General features: G+C 41.1%; 1 protein-coding gene across 1 annotated transcript in view; it reads left to right on the forward strand.

The window, feature by feature from the left end:
• Nucleotides 1–17,416: 17,416 nt before the first annotated feature.
• The window catches only part of AKAP6 (A-kinase anchoring protein 6), a 527,287-nt gene continuing 526,884 nt past the window's right edge, over nt 17,417–17,819 (forward strand). Inside the window, exon 1 of the mRNA XM_066277686.1 lies at nt 17,417–17,480. The gene's annotated coding sequence lies outside the window, so the exon portion shown is untranslated. The remainder of the gene's footprint in view (nt 17,481–17,819) is intronic.

The following is a 17,819-nucleotide window of genomic DNA, read 5'->3' on the forward strand; positions in this document are numbered from 1 at the left end:
GCATGCTGGCTGCAAGGTCTTCTTTTGGAGCATTGAGGACCTCTTCCCCTCAGGCGTAGTTGGTGTGGAGAAGGCCAGGGCTGTGGCTTTGGACAGGTGAAGACTGAACCATTTAGTGGGTGCCCGAGAAACCCTGTCAAGCAGGTTGTGGGGTGGGGGGTGGGGGTTCCTGGTATCCAAATTTGCTGAAAAACACAAGCATAACCTCTCCCTTGTGTTAGAAGAGGGTGTAATCCCCACCACTGTGCCATGGCTGGGTCCTTCCAGCGTCATTTCAGAGAGAGGGGCGGGGGAGAGAGAGCGAGAGATACAGAGACAAGACAGACAGAAAGAAAAAAGACACATGGGGGCGTATAGGCTGGCCCATGGGTCTGCAGCAAGAACACGTGTTGGAGTTAAAGCTGGGATAGAAAATGGCGTCTGAGAGGCTGGAGTGGGGCATTGAGCCCCGGCAGGGAATGCAGAAGTAGCAACTTCCGCTTTTTCTGGCAGCAGAGCTGATGGTGGCACAGTTAGCAATTCAGTTGATTTTGTTTCTGCACGCTCAGCCGCGATTTTATCAAACTCTGTGGCTAAACTACTTTCCTCCTCAGTGGAGGGGGGCGAATAGGGAGGTAGGGGCTCCTCAGAGAGAGAGAGGCAGCCTGCAATATCTTTGGCACTGATGGAGGGTCCCCAGGAGGAGCACTGATCAGGCAGGCATGTATCTCTAGCAGGGCAGGAATGAGGCTGAGAGGGAAGGTTTGTCCCCCATGTACTTCAGCTGAACGGACGCACCAGAAAGCTTGGGCCCAAGTATCGGGGTCCCAAAGAGGCTTGTCCCAGAGCCAAGGGTTGAAACCTGAGAGGATCTCCCAGTAAGTACAAAGATCCTTTTCACAAACTTCAACTCGCCTACTCTGCAATAGGGCGTGCAGGGCTTGAGCCTGTGGGGCTCGAGAGTGAGGGAAAAGGTTTCCCATTGCAGAGGGTCACTCACCCATCCCTTGGATGCTGGTTAGGTCCCTGCCCCATGTTAGGCACCAGTTGTGGACAAGTCCTGCCAGGGGTGAGGACGATGGAGACGCAAAGATCCAACTCCAGGGACCAGGTTCAGTGATGCAGATCCACTTTATTCAGGAAGTAAGCTAGCTTATATATACGGGTTCAGCCTATAGGGTTTTACAGCATGTCCTTCACAGCCAATGGCTGAAAAGATCAGGGAGCTGCGTGGTTGGCACGCTAAGTCACTTCCTTATAGCGGGCGAGCTTCCAGTTCTGGGAGCTGGCGTGTTCTCACAGCATTGCATCAGCCACAGCTGCTAGAAATGCGCTCTGCACTCCACCCACAGGGTTCAGACAAGCACGGTTTGTTGTGACCTCGCATTTCCCATTGCTGAGGAAAGAGGAAAGCTCTGGGTTATAGAGAGCTCATCAGGCCTGTGTAGAAAACACAGATTCTGACTTGTTCATTCTCAAAGGGCAGATTTTTCCTCATTTGCACATTAATAAAAATACTCTCCTGTAGTAGTAACAGTGATTTTGATATATCTTACTTTAATCCCTTTGAGTTATTTCATTAGTATGTTTATTTACAGTATGATGTCATTTTGATGTGCTATGTTTCTATGACAGTGCTGAGTATTTGGACAGGTGTGCTGATGTCTTCATAGATGTAATATTTAGTAGCCAGAGGATGTATTTTCCCTTTTGGAATTGATCTTATTGGAAGAATATTTCTTTATATGTGGTTCATGGTCAAGCTTTACCTGAATTTAGCTCTGTTTTCTTTTTGAACCTATACTCATATATATATTATTAAATAAACTTCCCTCTCTATGTTCTCTAAGGGAAGCCACGTGTCAAAAAGGAGTGCAAAAAGAGGAAATTCAAATGCATCTATGCTCTTAGTTACTTTCTCAAACAATGGTTAAAATATTCACCACAGAATGTAAACCTTGCCTGTGAGGATGGATGGAAGACTCCATCAGTATTTTAAGTTTATTTTCTTGGCTTCACTCTGGTCATTCTACCAAACTGTTTGTCTTTTCCTCCAAGCTATCAGCTGGTTCTCTCTTTCAGCTAGTTACCTGGGTTTTTCTGCTGTTTTCCTGATATCTGAATCGTGACGTGGAACCTGGAGGATGGCTGTCTCTTAAGATTTTTTGTTTTTGCATGTCAGTGAAAGTCTAACCTGGGTTGAAGTTTGAGAACACAAATGCCTAGGAATTCTATTCTCTTCAATTATTAAATGAGTCAGGCTCAGTGCTCTACTCAGAATTCTACCAGTTTCTTCTTTAAATAGCAGCATAGAGATTCTGTCTCTGATACCTACCTGTATACAGGACTAGTATGGAGAATGTTGTATTTAACATTCATTAGCATTTAAGCTTCCTCAATTTGCAGGGTTTGCTCAATTCTTATTGACCCAGTTCTCTATATCAGTGTTTATTTGCATGGGAGACTTTATCTTCTTGGTATACAGGTAGATAAACCACAGGATAAGAAGGAATAGTCTGGGATTGCAATGATTGGTACTGTTGCCCTACTACTATTGCTACTGCTGTTATTGGTGCTGCTACCTGCTGCTCTAACAGTGATTACAGCTGATGCTGTTGTGGCTGATTCTGCTGCTGCTCTTTCTGCTGCTGCTGCTACTACTTACCATTCACATGTTCAGTTCTATGCTAGGTGCTGTAGGGATTCAAAAAATCACTGTCAAAGACTTCAAGATCTTTATAGTCTACCAAAGGCTAACCTGAGAAATAACAGCTGGCAAACAAGCATGATAATTACCATTTATTTAGCACTAATATGTGCCAGATGCCTGACATAAATAGCTCATTTAATTATTTAATAATAGTAAGAGACAGGTCTTACTATTAACCCTTTTCAATAGATGAGTATACTGTGTTCAGAGAAGGCAAGTAATGCACCCATGATTGCTCAGCTGATGAATGACACATTTGGGATTTAAACCTAGGTTTTTTTTATTCTCTAGAATTTTTACTATTTTCACTAGGCTGGCCTGAAGCCTTTAAATACATAAAGCACATTCTCCTTTATTATCTCAGGGGATTTCAAAATAGTCCCCAGAAATGGCAGGGTATATATCATGAAAAAAAAAAAAACTGTAACAAAGAATATGAATGACTCTCAGAGCTAGTTACTAGGATTGAGCCTCAGGGCTCCCAATTCCCAGCCCTGTGCTCTGTTTCCCTGTGGAGCAACAGTGTTTTACAGACTCGGTATTTATAAAGCAACCCTGCAAATTAGCACAGGCCCAGAGCCTGAAAATCAGGCTAGGAGGACAGAGTTTGAGCAATTATTAGGATTTTACTTCCCTGTTTACTCTCCATGCCATGTATGTTGTGCAGCCATATTCACTTTCAGCAGCAGCATTGCCTTTACAGAACCTTTGTCCCTTGAGCAACTTTGGCATTCATAGCATGGAAATAAATACCTGGTCTGGTGGCTGAACATTTTGGAGATCTGTGTATTGCTTTGCTCAACAAGAATTTACTGAAAACTTAGTATGTGCCCCTCTCCCACCCCCATCATTTGATTGTAAGTAGTTCCATTTTTTAATTTTTTGAGGGATCTCTACACTGTTTTCCAGAATGCTGTACTTGTTTACATTGCCACCAACAGTGTATAAGGGTATCTCTATATCCTCACTAACATTTGTTATCTCTTGTTTTTTAATTATCAATATTATAGCTATCCTAACAGATGTAAGGTGACATCTTATTGGGGTTTTGATTTGCATTTACTTGATTAGTGATGTTGCACTTTTTTTCATATACCTGTTAGCCATTTGTATGTCTTCTTTAGAAAAATGTCTGTTCAGCTCCTTTACCCATTTTTTTTCTTTTCTAATTTTTTTTAAATTTATTCATTTTAGAGAGGAGAGGGAGAGACAGAGAGAGAGAGAGAGAGAGAGAGAGAGAGAGAGAGAGAGAGGGAGGAGAGACAGAGAGAGAGAAGGGGGGAGGAGCTGGAAGCATCAACTCCCATATGTGCCTTTACCAGGCAAGTCCAGGGTTGCAAACCGGCTACCTAAGCATTTCCAGGTCGACGCTTTATGCACTGCGCCACCACAGATCCGGCTACCCATTTTTTTAAATATAGATTTTATTTATTCATTTTTAGAGAGAGAGAGAAGAGGGGGAGGAGCAAGAAGCAACAACCCCCATATGTGCCTTGACCAGACAAGCCTAGGGTTTTGAACCAGCAACCTCAGCTTTCCAGGTTGATGCTTTATCCACTGAGCCATGACAGGTTAGGCTCCTTTACCCATTTTTAAGTTGGATTATTTGTTCCTTTCTATTGAGTTGTAAGAGTTTCTTACATATTTTGAATATTGACTTCTTATTAGATATATGGTTTGCAAATATTTTCTTCTTTGTTGATTGATTCCTTTGTTGTGTAGAAACTTTAGTTCTATGTTGTCCCAATTGTTTATTTTTGTTTTTGTTGCCTGAGCTTTTAGTACATTATCCAGTAAATTATTGCCAAGACCAACATCAAGGAGCATTTCCCTTATGTTTTCCTCTAGAAGTTTTATAGTTTCAGGTCTTACCCTCAAGTCTTTAACCAATTTTGATTTGATTGCTGTGTATGGTATAAGATAAAGGTCCAATTCCTTTTTTAGCATTGTTTTCCTATTTCTGTAAAAAATGCATTGGAATTTTGATAGGGATTGCATTATTTTGTATATTGCTTTGGGTAGGATGGACATTTTAATAATAGTAATTATTCTAATCCATGAACATAGGATATCTTTCCATTTATTTCCATCTTCTTCAATTTCTTTCATCAATGTTTTTTTTTTTTTTTTTTTTTTTATAATTTTATTTTTTTAATGGGGTGACATCAATAAATCAGGATACATATATTCAAAGATAACAAGTCCAGGTTATCTTGTCGTTCAATTATGTTGCATACCCACCACCCAAAGTCAGATTATCCTCTGTCACCTTCTATCTTGTTTTCTTTGTGCCCCTCCCACCCCCTATCCCTCTCCCATTCCCCCCTCCCCCCCGTAACCACCACACTCTTATCAATGTCTCTTAGTTTCACTATTATGTCCCACCTACGTATGGAATAATACAGTTCCTGTTTTTTTCTGATTTACTTATTTCGCTTCGTATCATGTTATCAAGATCCCACCATTTTGCTGTAAATGTTCCGAAGTCATCATTTCTTATGGCTGAGTAGTATTCCATAGTGTATATGTGCCACATCTTCTTTATCCAGTCATCTATTGATGGGCTTTTTGGTTGTTTCCATGTCCTGGCCACTGTGAACAATGCTGCAATAAACATGGGGCTGCATGTGTCTTTACGTATCAATGTTTCTGAGTTTTGGGGATATATACCCAGTAGAGGGATTGCTGGGTCATAAGGTAGTTCTATTTTCAGTTTTTTGAGGAACCACCATACTTTCTTCCAAAATGGTTGTACTACTTTACATTCCCACCAACAGTGTATGAGGGTTCCTTTTTCTCCACAGCCTCTCCAACATTTGCTATTACCTGACTTGCTAATAACAGCTAATCGAACAGGTGTGAGGTGGTATCTCATTGCCGTTTTGATTTGCATTTCTCTAATAGCTAAAGAAGATGAGCATCTTTTCATATATCTGTTGGCCATTTGTATTTCTTCCTGGGAGAAGTGTCTATTCATATCCTCTTCCCATTTTTTTATTGGATTGTTTGTTTGTTTGTTGTTGAGTTTTATGAGTTCTTTGTATATTTTGGATATTAGGCCCTTATCTGAGCTGTTGTTTGAAAATATCATTTCCCATTTAGTTGGCTTTCTGTTTATTTTGTTATCAGTTTCCCTTGCTGAGCAAAAACTTCTTAGTCTGATGTAGTCCCATTCATTAATTTTTGCCTTCACTTCTCTTGCCATTGGAGTCAAATTCATAAAATGCTCTTTAAAACCCAGGTCCATGAGTTGAGTACCTATGTCTTCTTCTATGTACTTAATTGTTTCAGGTCTTATGTTTAGATCTTTGATCCATTTTGAGTTAATTTTTGTACAGGGGGAGAGACTGTAGTCCAGTTTCATTCTTTTGCATGTGGCTTTCCAGTTTTCCCAGCACCATTTATTGAAGAGGCTTTCTTTTCTCCATTGTGTGTTGTTGGCCCCTTTATCAAAAATTATTTGACTATATATATGTGGTTTTATTTCTGGACTTTCTATTCTGTTCCATTGGTCTGAGTGTCTATTTTTCTGCCAATACCATGCTGTTTTGATTGTCGTGGCCCTATAATAGAGTTTGAAGTCAGGTATTGTTATGCCCCCAGCTTCATTCTTTTTCTTTAGGATTGCTTTGGCTATTCGGGGTTTTTTATAGTTCCATATAAATCTGATGATTTTTTGCTCTATTTCTTTAAAAAATGTCATTGGAATTTTGATGGGAATTGCATTAAATTTGTATATTGCTTTGGGTAATATAGCCATCTTTCATCAATGTTTTAAAGATGTCAGTATATAGATCTCTCACCACCCAGGTTAAATTTTTTTATTTCTAAGTATTCTTTTTGATTTTTTTTGTAAATAAGATTGTTTTTCTTAATTTGGGGCGGATAGTTTGCTAATATATAGAAACACAACTGATTTTGAAGATCTGGATATCTTAATATGTTTGGGCTGCTATAAGAGAAATACCATAGACTGGGTAGCTCATAAACAATAGTAATTTATTTCTCACAGTTGTGTAGTCTGTAAAGTCTAAGGTCACCACTGACAGATTCATTGTCTGTTGAAGATCTACTTCCTGGTTCGTAGAGAGCGCCTGTTCACTGTATACACCTCACATGGCAAAAGGAAGCAAAGGAGCTTTCTTGGTCTTCTTTTACATGGGCATTAATGCCATTCATGAGGCATCCACTCTCACAAGCTAATCACCATTAGAAGGCCACACCTGCTAATACCATCACCTTGGGGGTTAGGATTTGAACATATGAATTTTGAGGGGGGAGATATTTGGTCTATAGCCCTGGATAAGCACCATAAACATAGATAGGTAAAGTAATGCTTTTAATACAATATTTTGTTGTGTTTTTTAAAATGATGTTTCAATGTATATATTGAATATTATGGTATATGTTCTTTCGTGACATCTATAGTTATGACTATTTTAGATTTGCTTTCATTTTTGTGTGTATAATCCTTTTCAAATAAATTCCATGAAACAATAATATTTTGTATTGTAGTAGAATGTTTTTTTGTAATATGTACATTGATAGAATGTTTACTCCAGCAGTAAATAAGTAAATTTAAAAGTGATATGATGCCATTGGTAAAAATGAGAGGGAAAGACTGGTGTTATGTGCAAAAATTCATTATCACCTATGTTTTTAAGTGTTTTTAAGTATGAGTGTGTGTTCAATGCACATATATTTATGTGTGACTGGTGATTTGGGAGTTTTTAATTGTGTATCTTTAGCTGGTAGTAGAGAATGAGAGGAGGAATTAAGTCTTTGATCTTGATAAACTCAGGAAAAGAAACATTTACTAGGCAGTGTACAGAACAAGTGTTTGCTATACAACCAATACTGTTCTGAAAGACTAGAATTTTTTCTGAAAAAGCTTGAAGATGTTTCTATGACAGACATGTATCCAGTTAATGGACTATAAAGCAGGCCGATAGAAATACTCAGGTAGAGTTAAAATAAAACTGATGCTTATGACAGGTTGCAGGATTTCAGCTCTCTCATTTGTTTCATAGCATCCTAGAAAGTAAAGATTACTTCACTAGTGATGTGTAACTCTGTGCTTTATATAGAGTTGACTTTTAAGAATGCATTTATTAAATTGGATTAAGCACTAAAAAAGTTTGTATTTGTAAACAAATCTTTTTTATTATAGCTGCTTGTGACTTAGTTACAATAAACGTTTTAAGGTCTTATTTACTGAAAGAATTTTACCTAAGAAAATAAAATAACCTGGCCAGTTGGCTCAGCGGTAGAGCACTGGCCTGGTGTGTGGATGTCCTGGGTTCCATTTCTGGTCAGGGCACACAGGTGAAGCAACCATCTACTTCTCCAACACTTCCCCTCACCCTTCTCTCTCTCTCTTCTCCTGCAGCCATGGCTTGAATGGTCAAGCAAGTTGGCCTGGCGTGCTAAGGATGGCTCCATGGCCTCATCTCTGGTACTAAAATAGCTCAGTTGCAGAGCAATGGAGAAATCGCCCCAGATTGGCAGAGTATCACCTGGTAGGGGGCATGCCAGGTGGATCCTGGTTGGGGCACATGCAGGAGTCTGTCTCTCTGCCTTGCTGCCTCTCACATAATTAAAAAGAAGGTGTAATTTGTTTATAAATGAGGGTTAGTTATTTTATTAACATTTTTTCTCAGGTAGGGGAAGGAGTATAATTTAAAAGACTGTGTGAACTGAAAATGCTATTAGTTATAAGACACATTTGTAAATAATTTGAAAACGGTTATCATGACCACTACTGCCTTTAGCTCTGATCACATTTAGAAGTTATTTGCTTGCTTACTTGCTTTATCATTTTTTGGTCAAAGGGAGGTAAAATCTTATCATATTTCAAACTCTGGGCTGATAAGAAAAAAGCTGCTAGGAAGTTTGTCTTTGACTGGAATGGAATCAATTTTATTTAAAAAGAAAGAAATTAATTAAGAAGGATTTATTATGAAATTACTTATCCTTAGGAGTGTGCTAAGGATTATGGGGAAATCAAAAGTAGCAGAAGACATAGTTTGTACCCTAAAGCATTATCTACTTGAGTAGAAAAGATTAAGGCCTATAAAAAAAAATCAAATACCCAAACAGGAAAGTCCCAGAAATACTTGGGCAGGGTTTAAGTAGCTCATAAACCGTCCTTCATATGTCTGTCCTGAATGTTATCCTCCCCAACATAAGGCAGCACAATTGTGCTGTGATGAACATGCTGAGGTCACTTAGGTTCATGTCTTCATGACAAATGTTTGTATTAAAGTTACATCTAAATGAAGCAGGAAATAAAATTAATCTAAAAAGTCATGCAAGAGAAAAATCTCAAATTCAGCAGATGGCAAAGAGATTGCTGAACTGGCTGGGGCCTGTTTCTGTGGACAAAGTCACCCTAACGTCTGTTTCAGGTTCTATATCTAGGTCATTATTCAAGATATAACCACCGTTTCTGGGCTTTTTGAGGCTTTTGGCCTTTGTTAATGTGAATTTTGCCTGGGAAAGGACAGAAGACTAGGTCTCAGGCTGACTGGGATATTAGGTCACTGTCATAAACCTAGGAATGTCCAAGAGAAAGACAGATAAGGCCATGCATCTTCCTTGTGAGGAGAGTTGGCCGGTTCGGCCCTTAGAGGGATTTCGTCGCTGAGGTCACGAGCCATTCCAGAACCTGAGCTTTTCTTTGCCCTTCCAAGGAAGCCCATGCTAATGCCGACAACTGACATATTACCCCGTTTCTCTGATGGCATTGTGGGTTAGTTAGGTTTCTCTTTACTGTGATGGAAATCTCAAAACATACAGGCTTACACAGAAAAGGGTACTTTTTGGCTTTTATAACTGACAGAACCAGAGTAGGGCCAATTTCTGGCGCAAGCAGTGTCACCAGGACTCAGTTTCTTTTCTCTCAATGCAGCTTGCTTTCCTCCTGGTTGGCTTTATTCTTAGACCGATTCTTCACTCAAGAATGCAAGACGGGTGAGCAGGTTCAGCTGTGACATTGTTTTACCTTCAAAATTAGAAGGCAACAGTGATTTCCATTAGAATGTCATTGCACCTCATTGGTTTCAGTGAGGTACCATACCCGTTTCTGAACTAATTTCTGTAGGTCAGGGAAATGTAACAAGCTGGTTGGTTTAAGACTGTTCCATTCCTTTAGTTGGAGTCCCACCCAAGGCATATATGTTTAATTGTGGAGGAGGAGATGTCTGATAGAGAATAATAAATCCAAACATTAGGTAACACCAGGAATAGTTGATCTTATATACTATATCATTATTGTGGCTGCAAAGTTCTATTCTGATCACCAACAACTAGTACTTTTCAGACAACAATTTCATTTTTGCTTGGTTATCTAAAGAAAGTATAAGAGATACTGAGCATTTAAGAACAATAAGAGACACAAATGTCCACTGAAGCTTGGTGTCCAAATATTTCTGGCTTCCAAATATTCAGAGAAAGTATAAAAGTATACTGATTTAAGCAACAATGACAACCAGGATGTGGTCATATAGGCATGTGGTTGAAGTGTTTGAATGCTTTTATATTTTGTGAACAAAGGTCAATTTTGAAGCCAGAATTGGACAGTGTTGGTAGAGGATTAATTAAAGTCTTTCTCCTTCTGCATGGCAGTCTGACCTTCCATTAACTTTGCAGATCTGTTCCCCTGGAAACCTGAAAATGATAAAATGTCAACATCATTGCTATGCAACATTGCTTGGGATAAAATTGACCCTTGGTTAGTAAAAATGGCTATCTGGAAGTAGGGGAATTTCTCTGGTTTGGACCTGCCTGTGCTCCCTAAGAAAAGACTATTCTGCCCTTTGGCTTGGTTCTGAGGGACCCCATAGATATTTATCCAATTATATTCTCTGGTGACATCTGAAGTGGGTGATGAGGGAGGGGTAAAACTTGTTGGTCTGGGTTGAGAAAACTATAAATCTTAAGAGGAAGCAATAATTTGGAGCTTCTCTGAGTCCAGTGACTATTATAACTGGGCATATTTTTTGTGGGGACTCAGGAGGTTATGCTTACGAAATTGTTACAAGATACTGGCTCCTTTGTGGAATAGTGCTTTTAAGACTACGCTATTGAACTTGCCTAATGTGTTCTCCTGAGCTGTCATCTAGGGGCCAGATAGAATAGCTCCTGGACACAGTATGGATTGCTGTAAGACTACTGCAGAAGAGTACTGCCTGATGCTGCCCTGCTGGCAAACTCTCTGAGCAGACCAGTGCCCAGTATTGGCTGTGATAGTCTTGTGTGTCTGAATGTTCAGCTGAGCTTAGGAGGGCCTGCTGGTGGTGTTGCAGACATATGTAAAATGCAGCCTGAAACAAGGCTCAGATTCCTGATCCCATGATGTGGCAGAGACTGTATCATTGTGCATTACACCTGGTTTTTCTTCCTTGGGAACAAAGCTAGACTCCATTTCCTGGCCTGTTGAAGTATATGTGGCCATTTGACTGAGTTCTAATGAAGGGAATGTGGTTGGAAGTAAAGAAAAGTACTTCTAGTCTGACCAGGCAGTGGCACAGTGGACAGAGCACCTCACTGGGACACGGAGAACCCAGGTTTGAAACCCCGAGGTCGCTGGCTTAAGCACGGGCTCATATGGATTGAGCTTGAGCCCAAGGGTGCTGGCTTGAGCAAAGGGTCACTCGATCTGCTGTGCCACCCACCCCAGTCAAGTTACATATGAGAAAGCAATCAATGAACAACTAAGGTGCTGCAACAAAGAATTGATGCTTCTCATCTCTCTCCCTTCCTGTCTGTCTGTCCCTATCAGTCTCTATCTGTTCTTCTCTCTGTCTCTCTCTGTCTCTGTCACAAAAAAAAAAAAAAAAAAAAAAAAAACAAAGAAAGAAAGAAGAAAGAAAAGTACTTCTAGATCTGGCCCAAAATAACCTCTCCCACACTTTCTCTAACTGCTGATGAATGCCAAGGACTCCAAGGCTCTAGAGCAGGGGTCCCCAAACTACGGCCCGCGGGTCACATGCAGCCCCCTGAGGCCATTTATCCGGCCCCTGCTGCACCTCCGATAGGGGCACCTCTTTCATTGGTGGTCAGTGAGAGGAGCACAGGATCCATCCTCATCCTGTGCTCCAGGAGTACTGTATGTGGCGGTGCCACAAAGCGCAGCATAGCTCACGTACAGTACTACTTCCGGTGACATGGGATGCACGCATCACGGCTCCGGAAGCGCGACATATCACCTGTTACGGCTAGCAGTGACAAATATTTGTTCATAGTTTTTTTTTATAGTCTGGCCCTCCAACGGTCTGAGGGACAGTGAACTGGCCCCCTGTGTAAAAAGTTTGGGGACCCCTGCTCTAGAGAAAGGTGGAATCTCAAGATAGAGTCCCTGAATAACCACATACAAGGTCACCTGCAATGGGGAACATCATTTAGACTTCAAGTGAACAAGAAACACTCAATTATTGTATTTAGCCAGGATAATTTGGAGGCTTACCTGTGAAATCAATTAGTATTTCCCCAAAAGTTGTTAACTAACAACTAGCGTTCCTGAGATCTAGAAATTTTTCCATAGTAGTCTAAGGGATACAGGCCTGCCACATTTCCAGGAATGGCTTTCAGAGTTTTTAAACTCTAAAAATACAAACACAAGATGTATAGACCATGAGCTAAAGATTTGGAAATAAAACTAGTTTGTTCCTGAAATGGTAAGGATTTGGGTCACAGCTCCTAATTGTAGTAGAGGGGAAAATGTCCAGGAGGAAACATTTGTGTAAATGTTGTTCTGTCTATAATAACATCACCGAATTTCTGCCTTGCCAGCCAGGATGCAGAGAAAGACTGGAGGCCAACTGGGTTGTCCCGGGGATGAGAGTACACTTGTCCCTCTTCTATAGCCTCCAGGCTCCGTCAGGGGCTCAGCGGGGTTCTAAGCTATTGTTGTTCACAGTCATGTTTCTCATACTGTGAGCTGACAGCCAATGGAACATTAGTCCACGAAAAACAGGACTTTATGATTAAATAAATTAGGAAAGTACTATATACTCTATTCCCCCCATGGGAGAATCTCAGTGAATATCATCATAACAGACTCTGAGAAAGTCTGTAATAAGAGAACTTGTTTGTAACATTTTCAGCTTATAACAAATAGTAATACATAATATTATAATATTATTATATTATATTTTAGTAATTATATTGATTTTATACTTTGTTAAATTGTTATTATAATTATCTATAAATAGATAATTTATCTGTACTAAACTACCCCAACGTCTCAGTGGCTTAATTCTTAAAGGTTGATTTCTCACTCCTTGTAGTTCCATGCGGGTTAGTGGGTAGTTGGGAGAGAATAGTGGTGCTTCATGTGGTTGTTCAGGGACCCAGGCTCCATTCACAGCGTGGGGCCGTTATCTTCCAGAGCTTGAGTTCACCACTAGACTCTTTGCATCCAGCTATCAGGGGAGGAAATATGAAGAAGGCACACAGGTTCCTAACCACCTTTGGAGGTGTCACTGTCCCCTTCCACTCACATTCCATCGGCGAGAACTATTCCAAGGTCCCCTAGAGGTGAGGCACTAGGAATGTGCCTAGAAGGAAGAGGAAAACATGGGTATTGGTGAGCAGTCACAGGAGCTGTCACAAGTTTTCCTGCTGTGCCTCAAATATTTTTTTTTGCTCTCTTTCCCCTTACAACATACATATTCACATCCAAAGGGAGATACCCAAGGTCCCATCTAGTCTCTGCATTAAGCAGAAAATCCAGAATTTTTGGTGATGAGAGTTGTTTTCATCAGAGGCAAAATGGGAGACACATGGTCTCTGACCAACAGTAGTCTTCTGAAATCCTTCTACAGGCATACTTCAGATATATTGCATGTTCAGTGCCAGACTACTGCAGTAAAGCGAGTATTGCAATAAAGTCAGCTGTAATATTTTTGCTGGTCAAGGGTCTTGCATTCAATTTGTAAAACATGTAACATCTGGGAGGCACAATAAAACGAGGTATACCTGTAGTCACTCAGGTCTGCCTCAGTTCATTGATCTAGACGTGATTCTACTCTCCAGGAGAAACTTCCTTGTTTACTGTTGCCCATGGCCCTGGCTCTGTGCCCTGAGAGGATCCCTGTTCGTTACCTTCCCTGAACTCATCTGAACTGAGTGGTGAGGAGTCAGGCCTTGTGGGTAGCTGTGTTAGGCTTGCTCACAGGGTTACCAGCTGCAAGCATTTTGCCTGATTGGTACGTGAGTGCGTGGCTGTACCACGTGCTATGGGTGCTTGTGCTCAAGAGAGACGGGGGGATTGAGGATGTGCGGATTGCCTGCCTGCCACTGTGAGGGGCCATTTTGCTATTTGTTTGCCCAAGAGTCAGTTTCTCCAGTCTGTGTGCTTGTTCGCTGTTGTGAGACTTTATTAAATGGAATGACCCAACCCTTTCCACCTCTGCAGTTTTTCTACCATCTGCCAGAATCCAATGCGGACCTGCCTGGTCTTGGCCACCAGCATTACAGGCCTCCTTGATAGCTGTGAAGACTTTTTGCAAGCCATTTTCCAACCATCTTATTTCAGAGTCCAGAATCTGCTGGACCTACAGTTGAGAGCTAAAGATCCTCCAGTAATTGGGATGAGTGGGCTATTAATGACAGTATTAATAAGGTTTGACATTTCTGCGATGCCACTGGTTTTTGAATGCTTTTATATTTGTCATATTCAAATGTTTTATATCTTAAAACAATCTCATGGACAGGGATGGGGGTAACTGAGAAAGGCCACTGGGAAGTCTACTGTGCATTAAGTACTATAGGCCCATTCACAAAGCAAGACAACTCTTCATGACTTGCTTCTGCTTTATGGGTCTTCTTTTTTTACCCAGTGTAGGGGAAACAGTTGTGTTAGACTTGCTCACTTGCACTTTGCGTGATTAATATGTGAGCATGAGGCAGCACCATGTGTGTATAGCCTGTGGAAGGCTACAGGTGCTTGCCCTCAGAGCGGATTGCTTGCCTGCATCTGCGAGGTGCTGTTTGGCAGATCGTTTTCCTGCCACCGCAAGGGGCCATTTTCTTGTTTGCTTAACTGCCCCCCACAACGGGAGATTTTGCTCTTTGCTTACCTGCTACCATGAGAAGTGGTTTTCCCTGCCTGTTGGTTCGTGTGCCATTGCAAGACTCTAATAAATGGGAACGGTCCACTGCTTTTTGATTTTTCTCCCATCTGCCCAAATCCTGGCCTCAGCCACAGGCATTACACCCAGTCTGGGCCATTCTGATATTTAGGCAGTTCAGGTTGTTAAAAGTCTGATGAGGCCTCAGTTTGTGGAGTCATCCATCTCTTCCCACCAAATGACTTGCTTTTGGCAATGGCAATGGAGGCTGAGAAGATTCCACTCATTTTGAGAAGCCAAATTCAAGTCTGGAATACCTGATCCCACCATGCTCTCTTCTCTCTACAGAGCAATGAGATTTTAGCTCTGAAAAGGCTGATAACATTGTTCTAGACCAGTAGTAGTCAACCTGGTCCCTACCGTCCACTAGTGGGCATTTCAGCTTTCATGGTGGGCGGTAGCAGAGCAACCAAAGTATAAATAAGAAGATAGATTTAACTATAGTAAGTTGTTTTATAAAGATTTATTCTGCCAAACTTAGCGAAAATCCTACATAAAGTACTTGGTAAGTAATCATTATTATATGCTTTAACTTGCTATAACTCTGCTTTATAAATTTTATAAAGTAAAGTTACTTCCCTACTTTATAAATCACCATTATTGTGGAACCGGTGGGCGGTTAGAAAATTTTAGTACTAACAGATACGAAAGTGGGCGGTAGGTATAAAAAGGTTGACTACCCCTGTTCTAGACCCATGACTTGCACTCCATCTTCTCCAGAGGCTGAGTGGTTCTCTAGAAGTGCCTTCAGGCCAGATTAGGTAGGGGCTGGGGTTAAGAAAGGTTCATTAGTCTTGGCTTTTGGGTTCCCCCCCCTTTGACCAGGGAAGCCCAGATTTGGTCTGTTTCACTACTAACAAAAACCCCTTGAAAACCATGGTTAATAGCTAAATTCATCATCTCAGTAGATGAGAAACTTGAAGCCCAGAGAGGTTGATTGATTGGCTAAATGTCACAGAGGTGCTCAGTGAAGAACCTAGCATTAATACTGGGTTTTTCTGAATCCCAAATAAATGCTCTTTGCATGGAAGTGGTGTTCTGCTACTTCCCTTGATGTGGCATGTGGTCTGAGATAAAGGGAAGGACTCAGGCTCTGACCATGACTGAGAGCCTGGGCGGCAGGACAGGCAGCTTCACCTCTTGCTCTTGGTCTCTCAATTCCTCGTGAAGTGAAGGGGAACAGTCCCGGCTTCTCATCCAGGCCAGAGCTGCTCTGTGCATGGCTGATGGTGCACCCTGCCAGAATCTTGGCACCTCTCTTGCATTTTATCAGCTCCTGTTTGACTGAGGCAGGCCTGAATTTCTTCTGTCATTTCCCCTGTTCCCACCCCCATGCAGTTGGCTAACAGTGTCATTTAAAATCTCAAGCAGGAGGGGACAACATAATTGTCTCATTAGATTTTGGACTTTTAGAATGTTGTTCTTACCCAGATGTGAAGATGGAGTGCATGGAGATCAGCTTGATTCTGTCTCTATCCAGGTTCTGAAAGTATTAAATGTGTATGAGATGGGGCCATGTCTCCTCCCCTCTAGTTCTCACCACATATTTGTTTTCGCTTAGGACTGGAAAGGAATGATTGCTTTAGATTTGCTTTTCTTTTACTAACTGGAGAAATACCTCACTGTATCCTATTTAAGTGTGGCTTTTCACACAGTTCCAGCTTTTGTGGGAAGAGGGCATGAGTAATTTCTTTCTGGGTGTCTTACTGCTCTGAAGAGGGGGAAACAGAGCCCCAATGTTTGGAATGCCAGTGATTTAGGGAGTTTCTAGCAGGTTTGCTACTTTTTCCAACCACAAGGTTTGATCTCAGAAAAGACCCTTGCATTTGGGCCGTAAGTGGGAAGGGTTCTGCAGGCCAAGGGAAGATGTTAAGACTGGTGTGGTATGGTCCCCTGGATTCTAAACCTCCTTCCACATGCCTATTTGATGTGCAAGTGAGTGCTGGGGCTACTCCGCATGAGAAGGTTCTGTGGTTTGGTGACCATGAGGGTTTCCGCTCAGGGCAGACTTCATTGGTAGCACCTGGAGCATGCTTTGAGCATTAAAGCCTATTTACTTTAAAATTAAAGTGACAGTTCCAGCTGTTTATATTCCATTTTAAATTCTTTCTCTTTTTTTCTCCATGTTTTATTCTTTTGATCTTTGGCAATTGAGCAAAATAATTTTTTGTTGTTGTTGTTAAAAAGGTACTGTAATGCTTTCCGGAGAAGAAAAAGTGATCAAATTGGCTAACCGAGAAACACTGTTCATTTGAGTTTATGTTTGCTCAGTATTAATCTATATCCCACCCCATTCCCCCCTTTCTAAATGTGTAACAACAAAGTAGGAGGTAATTTTTATTCTTTCCAAATTGCCTTCAGGGAAATCCCTTTTAAATCTATGAATTTTAGTCCAATGAGGGATCCTCTTTGGTCTAAATTTTGCATATCGTCTGTTTCCTACAGGGCTTCCGTATTGTCTCAGGCTCCACTGGAAATGCAGCAAGGATTCCTGGCACATCCCAGTTGCCATAGCAACAGCAGTCTTTCCCATAATGAGCTGCATCATCTGAACTGATGTCACAGCATCATGCAGCAGGTCAAACAAGGCATCTCCTAGTATTGCATCCTACAGATGTGCTGTAAACATCAAAAGAAGACGGCGGGAGCAGGAGATGGTGAGTGTTAAATGTCTGGACATTAATTGCATGGCTGTTTTGTTGGTTAGTCTGTGTCTGCTAAGGTGGAGATGGGAGGATGTTGTTTGCTTAAAATGGACTAGGGAAAGAAGGGCTGTTTTCCCTAAATCTGTTTTTCAGTCTGCTGGGTTAAGACAAAGGCCTGTAAGACTCATAAAGCAATCAAAATACATGAAATTATTTCTTGCTCCATCTCTGCCTGTTATTTTTAGTGTTCTCATGGAATTTTTTCATAAGCCTAAGATAATTTTCTATTGCAAAACTCCAAATAGGCTCTAAAATGAATAGTTCACAGTCTTTCAACATGGTAAAGCTATA

Source organism: Saccopteryx bilineata, chromosome 4 (assembly GCF_036850765.1).
Source record: "Saccopteryx bilineata isolate mSacBil1 chromosome 4, mSacBil1_pri_phased_curated, whole genome shotgun sequence".
NCBI classification, from domain to species: domain Eukaryota; kingdom Metazoa; phylum Chordata; class Mammalia; order Chiroptera; family Emballonuridae; genus Saccopteryx; species Saccopteryx bilineata.